Source organism: Apium graveolens, chromosome 6 (genome assembly GCF_009905375.1).
Source record: "Apium graveolens cultivar Ventura chromosome 6, ASM990537v1, whole genome shotgun sequence".
NCBI classification, from domain to species: Eukaryota; Viridiplantae; Streptophyta; class Magnoliopsida; order Apiales; family Apiaceae; genus Apium; species Apium graveolens.
Window position 1 is genome coordinate 28147793 of NC_133652.1, and position 23849 is coordinate 28171641.

A 23849-nucleotide genomic window follows, 5' to 3' on the forward strand; every position below is an offset into this window, starting at 1 on the left:
AAGCCAAAAATATCCTTATGGCTTCTAACCTAGCAACTGGTGCAAATGTTTCATCATAATCAATTCCCTCATGTTGAGAATATCCTTTTGCAACCAGCCTTGCCTTATTCCTTGTAATTATGCCATCACTGTCTGTTTTGTTTCTGAATACCCACTTTGTACCAACAACATATCTATTCTTTGGTCTTGGCACTAGGGTCCAGACTTTGTTTCTTTCAAATTCATTTAACTGTTCCTGCATTGCTTGCACCCAATCAGCATCTTGAAGAGCTTCTTCCACTTTCTTTGGCTCAGTCTGAGAGAGAAAAGAATTGTAAAGACATTCATTTGAAGTACCTATTCTAGTTCTGACACCTGCATCAGGATTTCCAATTATCAAATCAGGTGTATGTGATTTAGTCCACTTCCTTGCAGATGGAAGGTTTTCTCTAGAACTGGATGCTCCCCCATGATCCATGCTGTCTTCAATTTCATTTTCTAATGCTCCCCCTGAAATTATGCTCTCTGAGTTGGATTTTTCAGAATTTAGATTTTCAGCACTATCAGAACTTGGCCTATCAGAACTTGACGAATCAGAACTTGAAGAGCCAGATGTACGTTCTGATGCTTCTTGAGATGTGGTAAGATCTTGAGTATGCTCCCCTTGCATAGGTGCATCTTCCTTTGGCATAGTTACCACAGTTTCAATAACATCAGAGTTTAATCCATCAGAGTTTACAGTATCAGGACTTAGACTGTTAGGATTTTCAATATCAGAATTTGAGTCTTTATTTTCAAATCTCAGCTGATCATAGTCAATACAATCTTCAAGACCATTAATTTTCTTGTCATCAAAAGAGACATTGATAGATTCCATGACCACTCTTGTTCTCAAATTATAGACTCTGAAGGCTTTTGTGGAAAGTGGATAACCAACAAAGATTCCTTCATCAACTTTTAGATCAAATTTAGATAGCTGTACATGATGAGTCTTGAGAACAAAACACTTGCATCCAAATACATGAAAGTACTTCAGATTTGGCTTCTTTTTCTTCACCATCTCATATGGTGTTTTTCCTTGCTTGTTAATGAGTGTTGCATTTTGAGTAAAACAAGTAGTCTGCACAGCTTCAGCCCAGAAATAGGTTGGAAGCTTTGCTTCTTCAAGCATTGTACGTGCAGCTTCAATGAGAGTTCTATTCTTCCTTTCAACAACTCCATTTTGTTGTGGAGTTCCAGGAGCAGAAAATTCCTGCTTAATTCCATGGTTTTTGCAGAACTCTTCCATTATCAAATTCTTGAACTCAGTGCCATTATCACTCCTTATGGTTTTCACAGAATCTTTGACCAATTTATCCAGATGTTTGACATGATCAATCAAGATAGATGCAGTTTCATTTTTTGTGTGCAAGAAATACACCCATGTGTATCTGGTGAACTCATCCACTATGACCAACACATATTTCTTCTTTGTAATAGACATGACATTCACTGGACCAAATAGATCAACATGTAGTAGATGATAAGGCTCAAGAATTGATGATTCAGTCTTGCTCTTGAATGAAGATTTTCTTTGTTTGGCCTTCTGACAAGAATCACAAAGGCCATCAGGAGAAAATACCGACTTTGGCAGTCCTCTCACAAGATCTTTCTTGACTAGATCATTTATATTATTGAAATTTAAATGAGAGAGTTTCTTGTGCCAATTCCAGCTTTCTTCAATTGATGCTCTACTCATCAGATAGATTGCAGAACCATCAGTACTTGTTGAAAGCTTAGCTTCATAAATGTTACCACGCCTGTATCCTTTTAGAACAACTTTGCCTTTGGATTTACTCACAACTTCACAGTGTTCTTCAAAGAAATCAACATGATAACCTCTATCACAGATTTGACTTATACTCAGCAGATTATGTTTAAGTCCTGAGACCAGAGCTACATCTTTAATGATGACATTCCCTAGATTGATATTGCCATATCCCAATGTTTTTCCAATGTTGCCATCTCCATAAGAAACACTTGGGCCAGCTTTTTCCACAAAGTCTGATAGCAGGGCTTTATTTCCAGTCATATGTCCTGAACATCCACTGTCCAGAACTAGAATATTTTTCCTGTTGCCCTGCAATCACAAAGACCACTAATGATTAGTTTTAAGGACCCAGACTTGCTTGGATCCTTTGGCCTTATCAAGTTTGTTAACATTTAAAGCGGATTTAGCATCAGAGTTTATGTTAACATTTTTCTTATCAGAACTTACACTATCAGACTTTGAATCAGAATTTACACTAGAAGGAACAATGGAAACTTTCTTCAAAAAAGGTTTTAATTGATAATAATCATAGTACAAACTATGATATTCCTTACAAGTATAAATGGAATGCCATAAACTACCACAATGAAAACAAGGATTTTGTGGTTTATATCTAATAGACTGACTCTTAACTCCTGATTTTGAAGGTAAGGAGTTAATGTTCTTATTCTTCATGCACTTCATCCCTAACATAAAAAGCATCATCTATATCCTTCTGAGTTTGATGGAACATAACTAACTCTTTTTCTAAGAAATCATTTCTTTTCTTAAAAGCAAGATTTTCAGAAGTTAATCTTTCACATGTTAAAGTTTGATCTCTATAACTAACAAACATGGTTTTAAGATATCTTCTCAACTCATTAATATCATCAGTATGAAAAGCATAAGTAGTCTGAGGTACCTTTGTTTCAGCAGCTTCAGAACTGCTCTCAGCACTTTCTTTATCAGCATTTGCCATCAATGCATAGTTCTCCTCACTTTCAGAGTCTGAGGTGTCTGTCCAGCTTTTCTGCTTTGTGACAAGAGCCTTGCCTTTGTCACCCTTTACCTTCTTGCAATCAGGAGATATGTGGCCTTTCTCACCACAGTTATAGCATTTGACATTGGTATAATCTCCTCTATCAGATTTTCCTCCTCTGCCTTCAGATCTTCTGAAATTCTTCTTATCAGAACTTATGCCTTTCCTGGAAAACTTCTTTCCCTTTCTGAACTTCCTGTAAGAGCACACAGCTTCATCATCTCCTCATCAGCATCAATCTCAGGCAAGCTTTCAGAATCTGAGTCATCATCACTTTCAGAACTTGATGACTCAGTATCAAACTTTGTGAAAAGAGCTTTACCCTTGTCTTTCCTTGAGGTAGCTGCCTTGGGGGATTCTTCTTCAGCCTTAAGAGCAACTGTCCTTGACTTTCCTTCTTTCCTCTTGCTTCTTTGTTCCATCTCAAGTTCATGAGTCTTGAGCATTCCATAAATTTCATCAAGAGTTGTTTCATCAAGATTGTAATTGTCTCTTATTGTTGTTGCCTTCAAATCCCAACATTCAGGAAGAGCTAACAGGAATTTAAGGTTTGAATCTTCAAGATCATACTCCTTATTAACCAGTGACAGATCATTCAAGAGTTTGACAATTCTATCATATAAATCAGTCAATGATTCATTAGCCTTTGAGTCAAAGTGTTCATACTCTTGAGTGAGTATTGTCTTCCTGTTCTTCTTAATTGTATCAGTTCCCTGACACCTTGTTTCCAGAGCATCCCATATCTCCTTAGCAGTCTTGCAGTTAATTACCCTATTTGACATTACATTATCAATGGCACAATGCAGTAAGTGTCGTACCTTAGCATCCTTAGCAATTGATGCGATATCTTCAGCAGTATAATCACTCTTTTCCTTTGGTACGGTCTTTGCTGCTTCACCTGCAACTGCAACAGCGAGCTTGGTTGGTTTGTGAGGCCCTTCCTTGATTCTATCAAGATATTCTGGATCTGTAGCTTCCAGAAACATGGTCATCCTCACCTTCCATATGGCATATTCAGATGGTCTCAGTATGGGAACTCTGATGGTTTCATACCGACTTTGAATTTGTGTCTTTGGACGTTCTTCAGTTTTGGTAGGCTTAGTTGGAGTTTCTGTGTCAGACATGATTGTGTTTAGATCTTTAACTGTATGTGTGTTAATAGATAGGCTCTGATACCACTTGTTAGGTCACACACACTGTAGAGGGGGTGAATACAGTGTAAAATACAATCAAATTGAACTTTTAATATTTCAAGTAACAGAAAACGAACTTTATTGAAACAATAAACTCTGTTTAAGTATGGAACTGTTACCTCTCAGTGATGAACAAATATCACGAGAGCTTCTAGGGTTACAATGAATAATCTTCTCAAATATGATAACACTTATAGTGTAAACCCTATGTCTGTGTTTATATACTACACAGTTACAAGATAATCGCTAATTGATATGAAATATAATTCTGCTTCCTAAAATATATCAATCAGATATCTTTTCTTCCAAGTATTCTATTCTTCATAAAATTCCTTCTTCATGCATATCTCTTCTTATGTTTATCTCGATCTTCTTTCCTTTAATCAGCTACTGTCCTTATCTGAACGTCCTTCAGCACTCAAGTTCTGATATCCATCTTCTGATGATTATCTCCTGATAATATAAGTACTGATATCCTTAAGTCCTGACTTCCAGTATAAGTACTGATTCCCAGTTAAGTACTGATTTGTCCTGTTAAGTAAGATCTGAAAACTAAACATAAATCATATTAGCCATGACATTATCAAATATATCTAACAGTAACCATTGGGAGATAAGATGTGGTTGTTGTTGTTGAGAAGTATAAGGTTGATCTAATGGGTTAGAACCGTCTGTGACTAAGGTCACAATTTGACTCACATATTTCTCTGTGGTTTTGACAGTTTGATGTTCCTCACTTGTGGTGGGAACCTCCATTTGGATTAGAGGGGAGTTAGCTAGGTTACTGTCATGTACTCTAGCCTCAAACCCTTGCTTATTTTGCAGTGAGCTTGCACTTGAATGTGCTAAACTTGCCTCCCTCATAGCAGGATCATTGGCAATTGAACTCATAGCTTCAATTGCTAGTGCAATTTCAGTTAGGGTTATGAGGGGAGTTGTTCCTGTAACAGAAACCTCCAATTAAATTGGAGAGGATTTAGATAGCTCCCCCTCAGGAGTACTACCCTCAAACCTTACAGCCTGTGAAGGCTGATTTGCATATAAAGATGCATCTGTAACTACCATGTGATCTTTAGTAATAACTGATAGATCCCCCATATTTATGATGGTGTCATCAAGGTCTACCCCAACTAGTAGACTCTTCCCATCTAGATTTGGTGTCTAGGTGGTGATCATAGTTTCTAGAACCATGTCACTTGAAGTTGGAAAATCTTGAGAATCAAGAGTTTCTTATAGAAAGAAGAAATTTAAGATATAATATTTTGAGTGTCAGTATTGAGTGTTAGCAGCTCCCCCAGAGTAAATAAGGGAGCTTCAAGAGATGTGCTCTCCTTGTGTGTGCCATCCTTATTTCTCCTTCCATGCACCTTGAATTTGTTCAAGTAATGTTTGTGTAGACTCTTTACAGGGTTCACTAGGGAGAGTTCTCTTTTCAATAGAGACACCCTATTGAGAGGATTCCCCTAGAGTCTATTCTTGTCCCTGTTTTACAACTACATCCTTTTGAGAGGATGCAGAGGTGGCTTGAGTGGTTAGCTCTAAGTTTTTAGACTTCTTTGTCTTTTTGACCAATGGTGGCTCAGTTTCTGTCTATTCCTCACCACTCTCATTTATGTTTATCAGGTTTGCCTGCTTTCTCTTCTTTTTACTCACTTCACCCTTTTGAGAGGATGAAGTGGTTGGTTTCCTAAATTCTAGTGGTATAGAAGAAGTGATTTCAACTTGGGAAGGCCCATGTTGGTTGTCCTATGTTTGTACTTCCACAGATAGGAGCCATAGCTTTACTAGAGTTAGCATTGCTTCTCATATCAGGTATAGGATAAGGGTAAGTCTTAAACCTCTTCATCATAAATGGAGTGATTTTAAGACTCACACTTACCTTATTCTTTATAGTAAGTGAACCAAATATAATTTTGGACACTTGCTTACAATTGCCTATTTTTCTATTATACATACCATTAAGTAAATGAATGTCTGAAACTTTATGATTTAAAGTAGACATGATAAACCTAGGAAAGAAAATTTCCTTATCTCTTGCAGCTAGGGGAATTGTGAGCCTGGTGGCAAGTTCTTCCAGGATCAATAGACCAACATTCAAATGTCTATTGTGGGCTATGAAGAACACCAGCTTCTGCACCACATTTGATATGTTGTCATATCCTATTTTTTTTACAGGTGAAGGCCCTACTATAGAATCAAACAAGAAATACCATTCCTTCCTCAGGTTTGTTGTGTTCATACTTGCTAGGTTAATTCTTCCACCATAGTTTATAAAATCCATGAATTCAGCTAGCTCATCCTGTGTTGGCACCTCTACCATATTTTCAGTTAGGAGACCCAAAGCTGCATTCACATCTAGCTTATTGAACTCTATTTATTGGCCTCCAATTGAGAAAGTCACCACCATAGATACAGAATTGTCATGCATAAATGTCCTTACTACAGCTGTTGTCCAGAACTCATGCAGGACATCCAAGTACAGGATTGGGTTAGTAGTTGAAGCACCTGCAAGATAAGATTCAGAAAAAAACTTGACAAACCCCTTGAAACTATCAGGATCTTGGTTATCATCAATGAAAGCAAGGTAGTTCGTTCCATTCCTGGGGATTTCAGCTCTAACATTGTTGAGTGCCATAGTTGTTGAGTAAGAAAGAATGGGTAAGAAAAAAAGAGAGAAAGATATTTAAACGAGAGATAAATCGGTTTGGATTTGAAAATTAGGTCACTTAACGTTCTCGAAAGCGTAAAGAACTGTATGTCGAGATGTCTGGGTATTTATAGTAAAAGGTAAATTACTTGTCGAGAACTTAAAATAAATTTTTGGAATTTGCTTATCGAGAAGTCATATTAAGAGAATAGATACATATCGATATATCATTTTCCAGATTCTTATCGAGAACTAAAAAAAGACTTATCGAGATGTCAAATAAATACCCAGTTTATCCTAAATGGACTGAATTGTTTCCAATTTTTATTTGAATAAATCAAAATAAAAATCATAATAATTTTATCAAAAGTATTTTACCAAAATAATCAAATTAAATTATCTCAGTTCTGAGTTATTTATGTCTTAAGTTTATGCTTGTAGAGAACTCTGTGATTTAATACTTATAGAGAACTCTACAATGACTTATCGATAAGTCATAACAAAGCTTATCAAGAAGCCCCTCGAGAAGTCAGAAAATTGACTTATCGAGAACTCACTCGAAAAGTCTTAAAATGACTTGTCGATCAGTCAATTTGACTTATCGAGAACTCAATTCTCTAGATACTTTTGATCACTTGATTCTGCCTTGCGCTATTTTTGCATACTGAAAAAGCAAATCAACACTTAGATAGTTTTCTTAGAATTGAAAAATTCCAAGCTAAATAAAAATAAAATGAAAAATAAATATGCAGAGAAATTTGAAATATTTATTGTTCATATTCCAGTTAATTTCCAATTAAATCAAATTAGTTTTGATTAACTAGAAATTAATCTGCTGCAAAATATTATCTTAGTTCTTGCCTTTAGGATGAAGAATTTAACATTCCAATTTCACCAACAAGCCTGGTGAAAGTTGCTTCATCCAAAGATTTAGTAAAAATGTCAGCTAACTATTTTTCTGTTGGAACAAAAATGAGCTCAATGGTACCATTGACAACATGCTCTCTAATAAAATGGTACCACTAGTGCTCTTTCTGTCAACCCTGCATCCAGCAAAATCTGCATCTGTGTATCCAACAGCTTCAAAACCAGTTCCCTTAGGATGCAATAATCCCAAGTTTGGAGTCCCCTTCAAATATCTAAAAATTCTCTTTACATCCATCAAATGTGATTCTTTTGGATTTGCTTAAAATCCTGCACACATACATGTTGCAAATATGATGTTTCGTCCACTTGCAGTTAAATACAACAAAGATCCAATCATTCCACTATAGCTTGAAATATCTACACTTTTGCCCTTTTTATCTTCATCCAACTTTGTAGCTGTAGATATAGGTGTAGATGCAGGTGAACAATCAACCATACCAAACTTTTTCAATAAATCTTTGACATACTTAGTTTGACTGATGAAGATTCCATCACTTCTTTGACTGACTTGAAGTCCAAGAAAGTAACTCAATTCCCCCATCATACTCATTTTATATTCACTCTACATAAGCTTGGAGAATCTTTGGCAAAGCTTTTCATTTGTAGAACCAAAGATAATATCATCCACATAGATCTGAACTAGGATCATATCATTACCATGCTTCTTGTAGAAGAAAGTCTTGTCAATAGTATCTCTAGTGAATCCATGCTTAATCAAAAATTTTGGTAGTGTGTCATACCAAGCTCTAGGTGTTTGTTTTAGTCCATAGAGAGCCTTGAGTAACTTGTATACAAAATTTAGAAATTCTGGATCTTCAAAGTCAGGTGGCTGTTGCACATAAACTTCTTTTTCCAACTCACCATTAAGGAATGCACTCTTTACATCCATTTGATACACTTTGAAATTGGAGTGTGCAGCAAATGCAAGAAAGATCCTTATTGCTTCAAGTCTTGCAACTGGAGCAAAGGTCTCATCATAATCAATTCCTTCCTCCTATGAGTAGCCTTTTGCAACCAACCTTACTTTGTTTTTGGTGACAATTCCATTTTCATCCATTTTGTTCCTAAACAACAACTTTGTTCTAATTATACTTTTGTTCTTTGGTGCAGGAACCAATTTCCAAAATTTGTTTCTCTCAAACTGATTTAGCTCTTCTTGCATAGCAGATATCCAATCAGGATCAAGAAGGCTTCCATAGTTTTCTTAGGCTCAACTTGAGACAGAAAATATGCATGAAGACATTCATTTGCAGTTTCACTTCTAGTCCTCACTCCAACATTGGGATCACCAATAATTGCATCTGCATTGTGACTCTTATCCAATTTCCTTGTGTGAGTTTGTTAACTTATGTTTTCTGCTTCTTCTTCATCATTAGTATGACTTTCAGAATTTTCTCCTCTTTCTCCCCCTGAGTTTGTGCTATCAAATTTAAGTGTTTGAGATGAGCTTCCGTTTTCATGATTCACTTGATCTGTAGACTCTTCATCGCTTCTGTGATTTGTATTGACTCAGCTTCATTCTCAGAATCACTATCAATTTTGATATTTTCAAATTGTAGGGTTTTAGCTTCATTTTCACTAAGGTATTCCAAGCCTGGACATTTGTCATCATCAAAAGTAACATCTGTGCTTTCCATAACCTTCTTCTGTTCAATCACATAGACTTTGTATGCAATTGTCTCCAATAAATATCCCAGAAAAATTGCTTCAAAAACTTTAGAGTCAAATTTTCCCATATATTCTGAGTTGTCCTTCAAAACATAACACTTGCTTCCGAACACATGAAGATGCTTCACAGTAGGCTTTCTTTTAGAAAAGATTGAATAAGGTGACTTGCCAAGATTCTTGTTAATGAGATATCTGTTTTGAGTATAGAATTCAGTGTTCACAGCTTCTTCCCAAAAACTAGTTGGCAATTTTGCATCTTGCAACATTATTCTAGCAGCCTCCATCAATGTTATGTTCTTTCTCTCAACTACACCATTTGGATTATTAATATTTATGTTCTATCGATTATTCTTTTTATAATTTATTAATTCTTAATTTACTACGATATAAAAGCTAGATTAATACATGTCCTTAAAATATGATATGAATTCTATACCTCCAAGTACGTGACTTATAAATGAGATTATGTGAATAATATCAATATTCCTAAAGGTCCCTAGTTAAGTATTATTATTAAGGGATAATAATAATGCATTAAGACTGGTGTGTTTGTTGACTGATGATCACATCTCATTGATCACAGGTATAGTGATACTAAAGTCAAAAACACAGGGAGATGTATATATACATGGTGCTGGACAGACCCAATGTGAGATTCTACATGTATGTTGTGTCATAAGTAATTCTCACTGTGATAATGATGTAATGGTCCTTAGACTTGAAATCATTATATTTTTATACGAGAATTAATGTACTTTGATTACACTAAAAGTTATCTTTGACCGGTTAATGATAAAAGTGTATTTCGGGTATATTATGAATCGTATGAGAAATATGAATGATCTAGAAAGGATTTAACCCTCCTAATTTTAGGAGTGATATTATTGGCCTCTTATGTGAGCTAGACTATGAAATGCGTGGTCACGCTCAAATGTTGATTTGATATGATAGTCTACTCACTGATCAAGGAAACCTGGATTAAACATTGATGAGGATGACACATTATATGCCTCTAGTTTAATTTATTATATATGGTTGAATGAATTGTATTATAGTACATTATTCACGAAAGGTCAAATCAATCACCGATTGAATTATTATTACTTGGGTAGCAATGATGTATTACTAGATACCACTCATTGTTTACGATTTTAAATTATATTTAAAATTCGTTGCCAACGTAATAATAACCTATAGGGTCACACACAAAGAATGCTTGAAGGATTATTTAATTTAAATTGGATTTAAATTATATTAAAGTAATTCAAATTATTTATAATATTAATTAAGTATGACTTAATTAATTAGATAAATAATGATATTCGAATTTACTAATATTAATTATGAAATTCAGTTATTAAATAATTAAGTATGACTTGATTATTATACAAATAGGAATTTTGAATTAATAATAACTTCGAATTAGTTAAGAGTTATAATTTGTTTTTTCTACTCTCTATATAATATCTCTTGTGGCTGATTTTTTTAAAATAAGACTTTTACTAAAACCCTAGCCACCAAGAGAGAAGATGGAGAGAGCAAGAAGAAACAAGTTTGTGCTAGTATACATCCAATCCTTGAGTTCAAGCATTCGTGTGGATACCGATAGAGCGTAGATCGCGATATCGGGATGCATGGTGATTGAACAATCTTTGGATCTCCATTATTCAACTAATTTGTAAAGCTTCTTAAGGTAAAAATCCGATCTACGAATTAAATATCTATTTTTCGAATGGATCCTGCGATGTGTTTCGAAAATTCTAGTTATTCACGTTTTTAATTACTGTTTCCGTTGCGTTTATGTGCTCGAAACCCTTCAATGGCATCACAGTTACTTGCGAAAAGTTTTTAATTAGTTTATGTGTTTACTGGTTTTATGATGATAACATGTATACAATATTTCACGATTGTTATGTATGTGATTTTATATGTTTTATATGTTGTTATATTTATATATGCGTATGTATGTATATGTTTTGAATATATGATATTAATGAGAGTTGTATAATCATATGATGATTATATAATCTGTATATATATTGATATATACATGTTTTGTGTTTGTTCTCATTATAAGAATCGTATTTGATACGATTCTGAATCTGATACGGCGAATTTGCTGAAATATGGGTCTGGTGTCCGATTTTCACAAACGAATACCCTATTTGATAGGTAATTGAGCATATGAACAAAACAGATAGCTAAAGTCTTCATCGACTCGTCTATAAGGCGTTTGACGCCGTTTAGACCCTGTAATCTACGATTTAATCTTATCAAATTTAATTTCGAATTTTCTAATTTTTTTCATATTTGATTTATATGATTAGATTATGATGGGTATGATATGATAAGATTCGACTATGTGTTCTAACATGTTCTTATGTGTTAATTGAGCATGGTGGATGGTTATGGCTTATGACCTTAGGTTAATGGTTTTGGTTTTTTAAATACGGCTTGCATGTCGTTCGATCTTGTAATTATTAAATCTTGAATGTAACTCCAGTTCTTCTTATAAGTTCATTAGATTAGTTTATACTTCATTCTTGTAATGTACACAAAGAGATCAAGGAAGGGTAATCCCACATGGAGGCCATCCAAGGAAGCAATACAAGAAAGAAGACATGTAATAGTTAGCCTGTATTTATTTTCCACCTTAGATTGACTTAGATCTTTGTCATTATCTTGATAAAGATCACATAGGATGAAGCGATAACCAACCACATTTAATTTATCGTACTTTACATATATATGATTATAAGATGAATGTATGTGTAGAGTAGTTTATAAAGATGCATGCTTAATTAGATTAAGGATGTATCTATTAGATACGACACTCATGCTATGCTTGCTAAATAAGATAAAATCTGTAAGGACTCAAGATTTTAAAATGAACAAACGATTATGAGATTATCATGTTTATGAAATACGACATAAAATACAAATTATCTTTATTTCTGACATGGGGCGATTTTGTCAAAAACGAGTTCATTGAACTTGTAAGGTTGTGGATTTTAAGTGAGACCGTTGTGACTCCCTCACTACCTGGAAGTCAAACCATTGACGAATATTGATTTGAAGTATGTTATTCAAGAAAAAATTGGGAATCTCTTTATGATGGGATCATGATCATTTTAAAATTAAAAACCCTAAAGTTAATATTAAGTTGATCAGATGCTTGCCAATGAGTTCAATGCGTTAACCCCTAGATCGATACGAAGTGGGTTCGCCAAAGCGATGTACTCCCATCTATCGTGGGAGATGTATTGAAGTTTATTGATACTTTTTGACTATTGGGTTTGACTTAACTAGGTTACCACAATAGGATTGTGAACTTAGAGGCATATAGTTTGGAGAGATTTATTAGATAAATATGAACAAATGTTGTTCCGCAAAACTATCCAAGAGTTATATAGTTGATATAATTGACAAATATTGTATACTTAAATAATCATGTTTTAGAAGGAAAGCCAAAGCTGACCTAACGCATGGTGAAATATGGATCTTGGCTCACTAGAAAGGTTATAGGAGATATTCTTTCCGAATTAATAGTTAGGGGTATTTATTTGATAAAAATAGTGGGAGATATATATTATGAATATATATATATATATATGAATAATCACTTGAACATAATTTAATGATCATTTGTAGACTAATTCATTTTATGCACTTTAATATTGTAGATATCAAATGAGAAATAACATAAATGATTTCTCTATGTAATAGTCCTTGAAAAGGATAAGTTAACATATAATAATTTCCTCAATTGACATGAGAACTTGAGGATTGTCGTCAGGTTCAAGGATGTCATTCAAACCCCTCCCTTATTTCTTCTAGCTGAGAATGAAACATGTGCTGGACAAAATACTTACCAGAAGCAAATTGATTATGCAACTGATATTTCCTGACATGTTGTAATTATGAGTGTTGAGCTTTAGAAGCAACAAGAGCATAATGATGCTTATGATATGATTGAGCACCTTCAAAGGATGTTTGAAGGATAGGCTCGTCAGAAAGATTTGACAATAATAAGGCACCATACTTTTGCATTAATGGGAGGATGATAACCGGTTGGACCATATGTTCTAAAGATGATAAGTATATGTACCTTGATATTTTGGGTTTTAAGAATGGTCTAGAGACTCAGCTTGATTTAATCAAACAATCTTTGAACAACTTATATTCTCAGTTTGTTAAGAACAAGAGGAATGAGATGGACAGAACACTCACCGAGTTGTTAGGTATGTTTAGAACTGCTGAAAATAACACAGTAAAGGCATGAATTATATTCATATTGATGGTGTACACATGGAATACAAATGGGAAAGGAAAGTGAAAAGGCAAGGTGAAGATTTGATCTTATTCGGTGCCAAACAAAAGTCCAATCCCAAAGGGCTTTTGAAGACTGATAGCGGTGTTGCTAAAGGAGATGATTGTCACTTATGTGGAAATAATTGGATGATTGGAAGTTAAATTATCGAGCTTGTTTGGAAGATCTAAAGAAGAAGACCAGCAATGGTCAAGCTTCAGGTATCGAGTTAGAATTGGAGCAAAAATGGTTGCTCTAGTTGAAGGAACTCGATACCTAATTTTGCCCATAAGGAGAGATTGAGAACTTGATAAATTATTATTACTTGCCTGACTTTAGCGGATACATTAAATTAATTTCTTATCAGGACAAAAAAGGTTTTAATTTTAATTAAATAAAAAATAGTTGTTTATTATATTTTAATGATAAGGCTTATAATGTTGCACAATTAGTTAACAATTTATATATTTTAAGATGATTCAAATCAAACATTACCTCTAGCACTGTCGTTAAGCCATATTAATGAGAAACGCATTTCTGAGTGAGACATAGATGGATACTTGGATAAGTTTGATTTTGAATCATATGGAAGATGCGAACTTTGTCTCATTGGCAAAATGACTAAAGCTTCTTTTGCCTGATCAGGTGAAAGGGCCACCGAACGATTAGGACTTATATATAATGATGTATGTGATCGAATGCGTATGATGGCAATGGGTGGTTTATACTACTTCATAACATTTACTGATGATTTTAGTAGATATGGATATGTGGTTCTTATGAAGAATAAATCCGATTATTTTGAAATGTTCAAAGAATATAAGGCCGATGTAGAAAAGCAAACAAGGGAAAAGTATAAAAGTTTTACGATCAGTTCGTAGGAGAGAATACTTAACCCTCAAATTCAAGAGTTTCTTGAAAGAGTATGATATTTTATCACAACTTACTCCTTCTGAAACACCTCAATAGAATAAAGATTCTGAGAGGATAAATTGTACCTAGTTGGACATAGTGCCATCGATGATGAGTCAAGCGGATCTTCCATTCAGTTTCTGGGGTTATGCTTTAGAAACGGCTGCATATACACTTAACCAAGTTCTGACTAAAGCGGTTCAAAATACTCCATATGACATATAGACTGATAAACGTCATAGCATGTCATTTTTTGAAAATTTAGGGACATGAAGCGTTTGTAAAACGTTTAGCCTCTGACAAGCTTGGACCAAAATTAGATAGATGCTATTTTGTTATATACCCAAGTCAGACTAGGTTATAGTTTTTATAATCCTTCCGAGAACAAAGTGTTTGTTGCTCGGGCCGCTGTATTTCTTGAGGGAGAACTACTTTTGTTAGTCCCTAACAATGCAACAAGAATTACAGAAGGGGGGTTGAATGGAATTCTTGAAACTTTTTCTGAATTATAAAATTTTCTAACTTAAGATATATATATATATATATATATATATATATATGGCAGTGTTTTGATTTGCAAATTGCGGAATAACAAGCTAAATATGAATCAAAACACAAAGTAATAAAAACACAAGTCTTTAAAACTTTCTGGTGGATTTGAATGTATCCACCATATATATATATATATCAATAGAACTCTGTGAAGCTTGAATAGCTCACAGCTGCTTACAAATGAGAACAACTAAACTTACAGAGAAATACTAAGGATACAACAATTGTTTCTCTGAGAAAATACTTGCTTAGTCTTGTTGTTCTAATTGCTACTCTTGGTTTATATATCACCAAGATTACACAGTAATAAGACAAGATAATAAAACAAAACCTATCAAGTCTAATACTATGCTACTTCATTACTCTATTCCAGCATCTTTGAATATCTTCATATTAGCATGGAAATGGCAATGCTTCTTTGTTCTCAAAAACCCAGTTAAATAGGCTGCCACATTCCTTTTGCATACACTCGACGCATGTGACTGTGTTGTCACTGTCAATGGATGTTTGAATTGAACATCCGTCGGGTACATGATCATCCGTCGGGGGCTTTGTTAATCATCCGTCGGTGGCTTTGTTAATCATCTGTCGGGTAGCTATTTGGCCCTTGACTTGATTTCATTTATGCAGAATTACAAGACATCATCTATGTACAATTAATCAACCTATTCTGCATATCCATTTAAAGTCAACATGACTTATATGCTACTACAGAACCTAAATAAAGGTGTTTGCAGAAATGTGCTACATGACTTATTATTACATAAGCTACTCACTCAATGGATGATAAACCATCATCCGTCGGGACTATATTGAGTTATCTGTTGGGACTATATTCATTATCCGTCGAGTGCTACATTTTTCACTAAGTTAAATCCACTAAGGTGTTTTGTTAATTAAATCATCAAGTTCACAACATATTCACAACAATCTCCCCCAATTTATGTCTACTAGAATTGTATCCATAAATTAAGAGAAACTTGATGATAATAAAATAACCTAAAAATACAAATTTAAAAGGAAGTATATAAAACTGTAAAGTGCTTCAATTAACAAAGTGTACAATAATTTGCTCATAATCATTTTCAAGGTGCTCCTCTAGCCTGAGCAGATTAATCTATTTCCTTGAAGATCTGGATCTCTTTTCAAGCTTTCTGTTATTTTCTTCTATCTGATTTTGGAGCTGTCTTTGGAATTCTAGTTCATCAGATTCTGAGAGATTTAGCATTTCTTGTATTTCCAAAAGTGTCTCATTGCTAGAGATGCTCAATTGGTCTTCTAATCTGAAGAATCTTCTAACTCCTTTATCATCCATAAATTCCATCAGCCAGTAGGGCCTTAGATGCACTCTACTCCCTGTGTAAGGAATAGTTAGAATCTTTGGGAGTGCATCTTTGACTCTAATACTCCTCAGTTCTTTAATCTTTTTTAGAACAAGTCTTCTAGCTATCACATTGAATCCAAAGTTCTTCTTGAAGGATGAATAAACCTTTATCAGCACATATTGGCTTTCTTGAAGGATCCTGTGAAGTGGCCACTGCATCTCTTTTTCTCCCTTGTACTTGAATACTAGCCTTTCAGGTAGATTCCTGTAAGCATCAATCCCTCTAACTTCTTCGAGTTCATCTCTAGATAGAGATTTAAGTCGGAGAATTCCTTGATGTCACAGATGTACATGATGTCTCCCTTGTTGACTTTGGTTTGAGCTTTGGTTAGAGACTTGGATTCGAGAGTTGATGGTTTTACTTTCTTGACTGCTCTTGTCTTTGTCTTCTTTGGCTTCATGAAGTGAGGTAGATTGAGTTCAGGTATTGGTAGACTATCCCAGTCTATTAGCTCATCCTTTAGAATGATAGGTTCACCATGAAAATTCTTGGATGGATCTATCTTGAATTCTTCATGTGCCACAGAGGGCATGGATGTTTGAGTTTTTGTAGAAATAGACTCTTTGGGAATGTATCCTTCCATCTCCTCATCACTGAAATCCAACTTTCTATTTATTCTTTGCTTGTACCTTGGCTTCTTTGTCTTTGGAGGTTCATTTTGCATTACTTGATCTTGAGATTCAACTATTTCAGATGGTTGTGCAGAAACTTGTTGTGCAGGTTTCACAGCTTGTAGCTTGGCCAAGATAGCAGCTTGCTCCTTCTTTTATTTGACCTTTTTAGCATCTAGAGCATCATGCTTCTTTTCTTGCTTCAATCTTGCCTTTTCTTCTCTCTTTGTTTCAGCAAATTGAGGGTGTCCAGCCCCCACACAAATTTCTTTACCATTCCTGAAAACTTTAGCAATTCTTCTTTTCAGTACTGAATCAGCTGGATCCTTGAAGAATGCTATGGACCTGGCCAACAGTTTATTTCCATCAGGCTTTGGTGTCTCATACACTGTGTCCAAGGGGTTTTTTAGTGAAGATTTTGGATAGTTCACCCTTGGCTTCAAAATTATTATCTTAGCCTTTGGAGATTTGATGCAAGATGGTTGTCCTTTTTCCAGATTATTCATGCCCATTTCATTCACAGAGATTTGCCTGACTTGAGAGTGATGAATGTCTAATTTTTCTGGCTCCTTTGTTAGCCCAAACTTCTTTTGAATGTCCTCATCAATTTTCTCCCAGTTGATTGGGCTCAACTGCTACTTTTCAGCTGCTCTCAATGTGGCTGCTGCTTCATTTATTAGATCAATATTGTTTATTGTTGGTGGCTTGGTGAAAGCAATTGTAGGCACAATTACTTTACTGACTTGAATGTTAAGCTGTTTCCCCCCTCACTTGATCCTTTCTCCCCTTTTTGTTATCATCAAGTTGTGTGGGAGGGAGTTGAGCTGCCACCAGTTGTTGGAGTAATGCAGTCTGAGCTTCTTGATTGTTTAGTATCTTGGCCATTGACTTCTCTACAGCAGATAGTCTTGAGTCCATGGCCTCAACTTTCCTGTTTAGATCAGTCTCCTTCCTTAGTTTGTGAGCAATTTTAGTCATGGTGGTTGAAGGAAGTCTAGCATCCATCCTTTCTATCACATCCTTTTTGACTTCTGAAATTTCCTGCTTGATGGCATCCATACTCTGACTGTGTTGGAGGGCTTGAATCTTATGCAACTGGAGTGCTTCAAGATGTGCTATGAGTAGTTGTTTTGTGCTAGCATTGGAAGATGCCTGAATGGCTGTTTGGGTGTCATGAATCAGCATGAAAAATGTTGATTGCAGATGTGAGTAGGTGCATTCTTTTGTGAGCATCCAGGCAGGAATATCTGCATTTCCCCCTATGTTCATGCTATCTTCCTCATCATTACCACCATCATCCCTAAGAGAAGTCTCATCCAGTTCCAAATCACTGCCAATGTTGGAAGGCATATGTAACGCCCTCTAGACCCGGGGTATAAGTCTGGGGGTTACTAGCTTATTACTGAACCTGTACAATCTGATTAACAAATAATCAAGAAATGAATCTAAACCCCTTTAACACTAACCATGATCTTTTTAGGTTGAAGTATGAAAACAAGAACCACTAACTACTTTATTACAAACCAAATTCAAAATCTCACAAACTCTCTTTATTACAAACCATTGTCTAACCAGTTTTAAACTAATTTCATCTTTCATTTAAACACACACTAACTATCTACACTCCACCTGTTTGGGCAACTCAAAGCTTTCTTCCTGGATTGGGATCAACACCTTGGGTATGAGAGGACCCCCAGGCTTGACCCGCTTCTTTACCACTCGAGTCCTGATTGGTTTCATATTCCTTCTTAACTGAAAACAATAAGATGAATAGCAACAAAAAGGGGGTGAGCCAAAAATTGCTCAACAAGTCCACAAAATATACGCAGTGATTAAGCAGTTTAAATGAAACAGTAACCTGGGTATATCTGCAAAGATATAACCTCACAAAATTAGAAAGAAGGCCATTGCTGGCGAGTACAAACGAACTAACTGGACACAAGTTCGCATCTATACCCTGCTGATCAGCCAGGATACAGTGCAGATCTATATCTCACTATATAGATCCCGTCGGGCACCCAGGCACTACGGCCCATCTCAAGGATCCGGTTATGTCCCGGTCCTTAGGATTAAGTAAACTTAATCTCCAAAAGTATTACTATCCAGTCCATGGAATAGCAACCGGAACAATCAGTATGCTTTGATATATTCTAATCACCAGAATATATCAATATTTGCAAGTAACAATTGGAATATGAACAATAAATTCAAATGAAAAGGAGAAATCAAGGATCGAAATGGAATCTGAACAAGAAAATCAAAAGAGTGCAATCATAATAAGAATCTGAAGAAATATCACTATTCTGAAATTAAAATAGGGGAAAAACTTGCCTTATGCGCGACTCACTGCAATTATGTCACCTTCTTCTATTACCGACTCGATCTGACTTGCTGGCTTAGCTTTTGTTAGAGAAAGAGAATGATTTAAATATCTCGTACTTCAATTGCGTCTCAAACCGACTTCACATCGTTTCTAGTGTCTACCCATGCGCTTATAACCGACTCATATATCATATATGAACAAACAAGACTCGATTAACCACATAATACACATAAGCACATAAGCACATAAGCACATAATCATTTTTATAACTAAAATAATTTTTAGAATAAAAACTGACTCGTTGTTCATTCGACTGATCATTAACTGACTCGTTTCCTATTTTTCCGGAATTTTTCGGACTCGTCTTGGTACGCGATTCGACTGATAATCAAGAAAATAACAAGGTCAGCTAATTCCTAGAATAAATTAGGTCTTAATATTATTTTTAATGAAAATAGTTCATTTTTCCGAGCCAAAGGGCTTTCGTTTCGCTCGAATCAGACTAACGGTCTATTTAATATCAATTAAACACTGATAATTCAATTTATTATTCAATATAAATAATCATTACTAATTTTTAAACCCTAAAATAATTTTTAAATAATTATTTAAAAAAAATCAGAACTAAAAATGATTTTTCTATAATTTTTGGAATTAAAATGAATTTATTATGATTTATTGAAAATTATTTGATTAATTATCAAAATAATTAATCATTTTTAAATAATTAATAAATGATAAATAAATAATAAATAATTAAGAAAATAATTAAATCTGATTTTTAGAAAATATTTCAGAATTATTTATAATATAAATTAATTAATTAAATAATTAATTAATCAATTTATAAAATAAATAAAACTGATTTTATAATTAAAATAAAATAAAAATAAAAATAATTTGCAGAAACATTTGTCAGAAAACTATTCCTGACCTGGGTTGCATACCGGGTTGCAACCGGGTCACCAACAACATCCCGTGTTGGGGATGAACTGGCCGGAACTTGCTCAGAATCCGGTGACCGACCAGTATTCCGGCAAATCCAATTCGTGCCCAAAACAACACCGTTTGGTGAGTTTTGAACTGGGTTATCATTTCAATTCAGCACAATAATTCAATCACGGCAACAACATCACAGAATCATCCCTGGAGTACCATCTCCGGTGAAAACGATCCAACTCCGACGAAATTTTCCAGATTCTGATGAAGTCATTCTCAGGCCAAATCACGAATTGTTTGTACTTGTTTTTACTGGAAAATCATTCTAAACTTAGTTCTAAACATTATCTAATCATTGACATCATCTAATAACCCTCAGGCTGTGTTTTCCGATCAAACCGACTCAAAGTCCGGCCAAGAATCCGATTTCACTATCCTGAACTTAAAACTTGATGTTCTATATATAAAAATGAAGCTTAAGATGTGAACAATCTATTTACAACATCAAATGAAACCAAAAATCATCACATAGTTCACAAAATCATTCAACCCGACTTACAAACGGGTCAAACCCATTGAACTCGTCCTAACTATTCTGAACTGTAAAAATCATGCAAAAATACTCAAAATTTACTACTCAACGAGACAAAACTATACTTATCAGTTTCATAATCCAAATATTAGTAAATCAAAAATACCCAAATCAAAACGGGTATGAACCCTAAAATTCAAATTGATCAAACTCGTAAATAACACATGAAATTGATGACGAATATAGCTTGTACTAACACATATAAACATATATCAATCAACAAGAACATCCAAAAGTCCCCAGAAATCAAAACCCCAAATCTGTTCATAAAACCCAAAATCGAGTTTGAGTTTCATACCTTTTTGATTCGTGTTGATAATAAAATTGAACAGAGCTTGAAAAACTATGAAAATTGAGCATAAACACGAACCCTTTTGGTTACCAGAATCGATCAAAATCACAGTTTGATTCTCGAACTCAAGAACCCTAATTTCAGAGAAAATTGGGAATTTTTCTGATTTTTAATGATTAATTAATTAAAATTAAATAATAATTAGGCTATTTATAGTAGTGAAATTAATACTCCTAAATAAAATTAAGGCCCTAAATCTACACTTTTTAAAATTAATAAGCTCCTAATTTTATAATTTTTGAGTATCAAAATTTAATTTATAAATATTTTATATATGCAATATATATGCCAAAATTTTCCAAAAATTGTGAATAATGCAAAAATACAAAGAAATGGTATAAATAAAAGTCCTATAATTTTATAAAAATAAAAATATAATTTTTGTGGGGTTTTTAACACCCAATGGGCCTCGGAAAAGTCATTTTTCGCAAAACGAGAAATTTTTTAAAATATCTAGATGTTCAGAATATTGCGATGGTAAAAGCCGTTTGATGAAAAATAAGGCCCATTATTTTATTTGAAATACCTGCTTTAAATCATGGCTCGGGTCGTAAAACTTTTGAAATAAAAGCTATAAATGAAAAATAAAATATCTGAAAAATAACTTAAAAATACCAGAACAATACAGAATTCACGTAACACATAACAATTAGGGTTTGACAGATAATTCCACATAAATGACACATTAACACACATAATTTATTATAAATATGATATAATACAGACGTTAATTTCCCAGGCGTTACATCCTTCCCCCCTTAATAGGATTTTGTCCTCGGAATCTCATTATGAAAACAAATGAGGATATTTCTCTAACATTTCACTCTCAAGTTCCCAGGTTGATTCTTCAACCATAGGGTTTCTCCACAATATTCGCACTAAGGACACAGACTTATTTCTTAACTCTTTCTCTCGCCGATCTAAAATTCTTATCGGCTGTTCTACAAAAGACAAATCAGGTTGGATATCTACCGGTTCATATTCTATTACATGCCTAGAATCAGGATTATATCGCTTAAGTATCGACACGTGAAACATATTATGAATATGTTGCATATGAGGCGGTAAAGCTAATTCGTACACAATTTTTCCCACTTTCTTCAAAATTTCAAACGGTCCGACGTATCGTGGCTTCAATTTTCCCTTGTTGCCAAATCTGGTCAATCCTTTCCATGGCGATATTTTGAGTAACACGTGTTCTCCTTCCTGGTAGTCCATATCCTTCCTTGCTTGATCTGCATATCTACGTTGCCTGTTTTGTGCTGCATATAGTCATTTTCGAATAAGTTCTATCTTTTCTTTAGTCTGTTGGATTAATTCTGGACCCAAAGTCTTGCATTCTCCAACTTCATCCCAATATACCGGTGATCTGCATTTTCTTCCGTATAACGCTTCGTACAGTGGCATTCCAGTGCTTGCGTGATAACTGTTGTTGTAAGAAAATTCAACCAAAGGTAAATGCTCATTGATACATGATCAATTTATAGATATTTTATGCCATGTTATACTTCTTTTAACCTTGTTTTGTGATGCTTTAGTCCTAAATAATAAGTATTAGTTGTTATTTAACTTGGATGAATGCTAAGTCTTAATTTTCTATGTTTATAGGAAATTATTGAAGAACAAGGTGCAAAAGAGAAGGGTATATGATAAAAGAAGAATTTTGAGGAGTTTAGGACCTGAGCTGGGAGGCTCAGGGCCTGAAGGAATCAGTGGAGAAAATGCACTTACCTCAGGGCCTGAGCTTGTGAGGTCAGGGCCTGAGAGAAGTAGATTTGAAGAATAAGGAGTTCAGGGCATGAGCCCTTCTGAAGAGGCCCTGAGGACATCATTCAGGACCTGAGGTTGAGGTTCAGGGCCTGAACCTGATGAAAATTGTAATCAAATAGCTTTCCCAACTTGTTTTGAATTCTCTTTTAGTTACCTTGTATGACCTTTAAAAGCCCATCCAAGTATATATAAACATATGTATTAGGGTTTTAATAAGCATATAATAGAGAAATCCATTATTCTTAAGAGAGAAGGGAGAGAGGCAGCTAGAGAGCGAGATTGGGAGAAGGAGCGAAGGGATTCGTCCAGATTTCAAAGGAACTCTTCAAGTTGTATTCTCTGTATTTAAATTCTTAACTCATGATTTATGGTTTTAATATATATATTTGTTTTCTTCATATATCATGAGTAGCTAATCCCTTAATCCAAGTGTTGGGTAGTATTCTTTGGCTTGTTGTGATTATTTAGTTGTATTGTGATTTTCTTGTGATGGTTAATCTGTCATTGAGGGCTTAACACAATTGAGGGAGTCGCGAACCTTTGATTGTATCTATAGGAATTATAACGAATCGGGAGAGGAGTTGTAATTCTAGTACATGATATGATAGACACAATTTAAGTATTAGATCGGGAGATTGATATGAGAATTGTGAAACTTATAATCCTTGGTTTTAATAGTCTATAATTGTACTTTGTATGACCATGGGAATGGCGTTCAATGGATAGTTGTAGGCACTATAATCTACCTTGGGAGAGGATTTTATAAACATTAGAAGGATTATTTTTAACAAAATAAGGACACAAATTAGACATTCATGATAGCCATTGAAGAACCCTTACTCTTGGATTTTTTCTCTCAAAT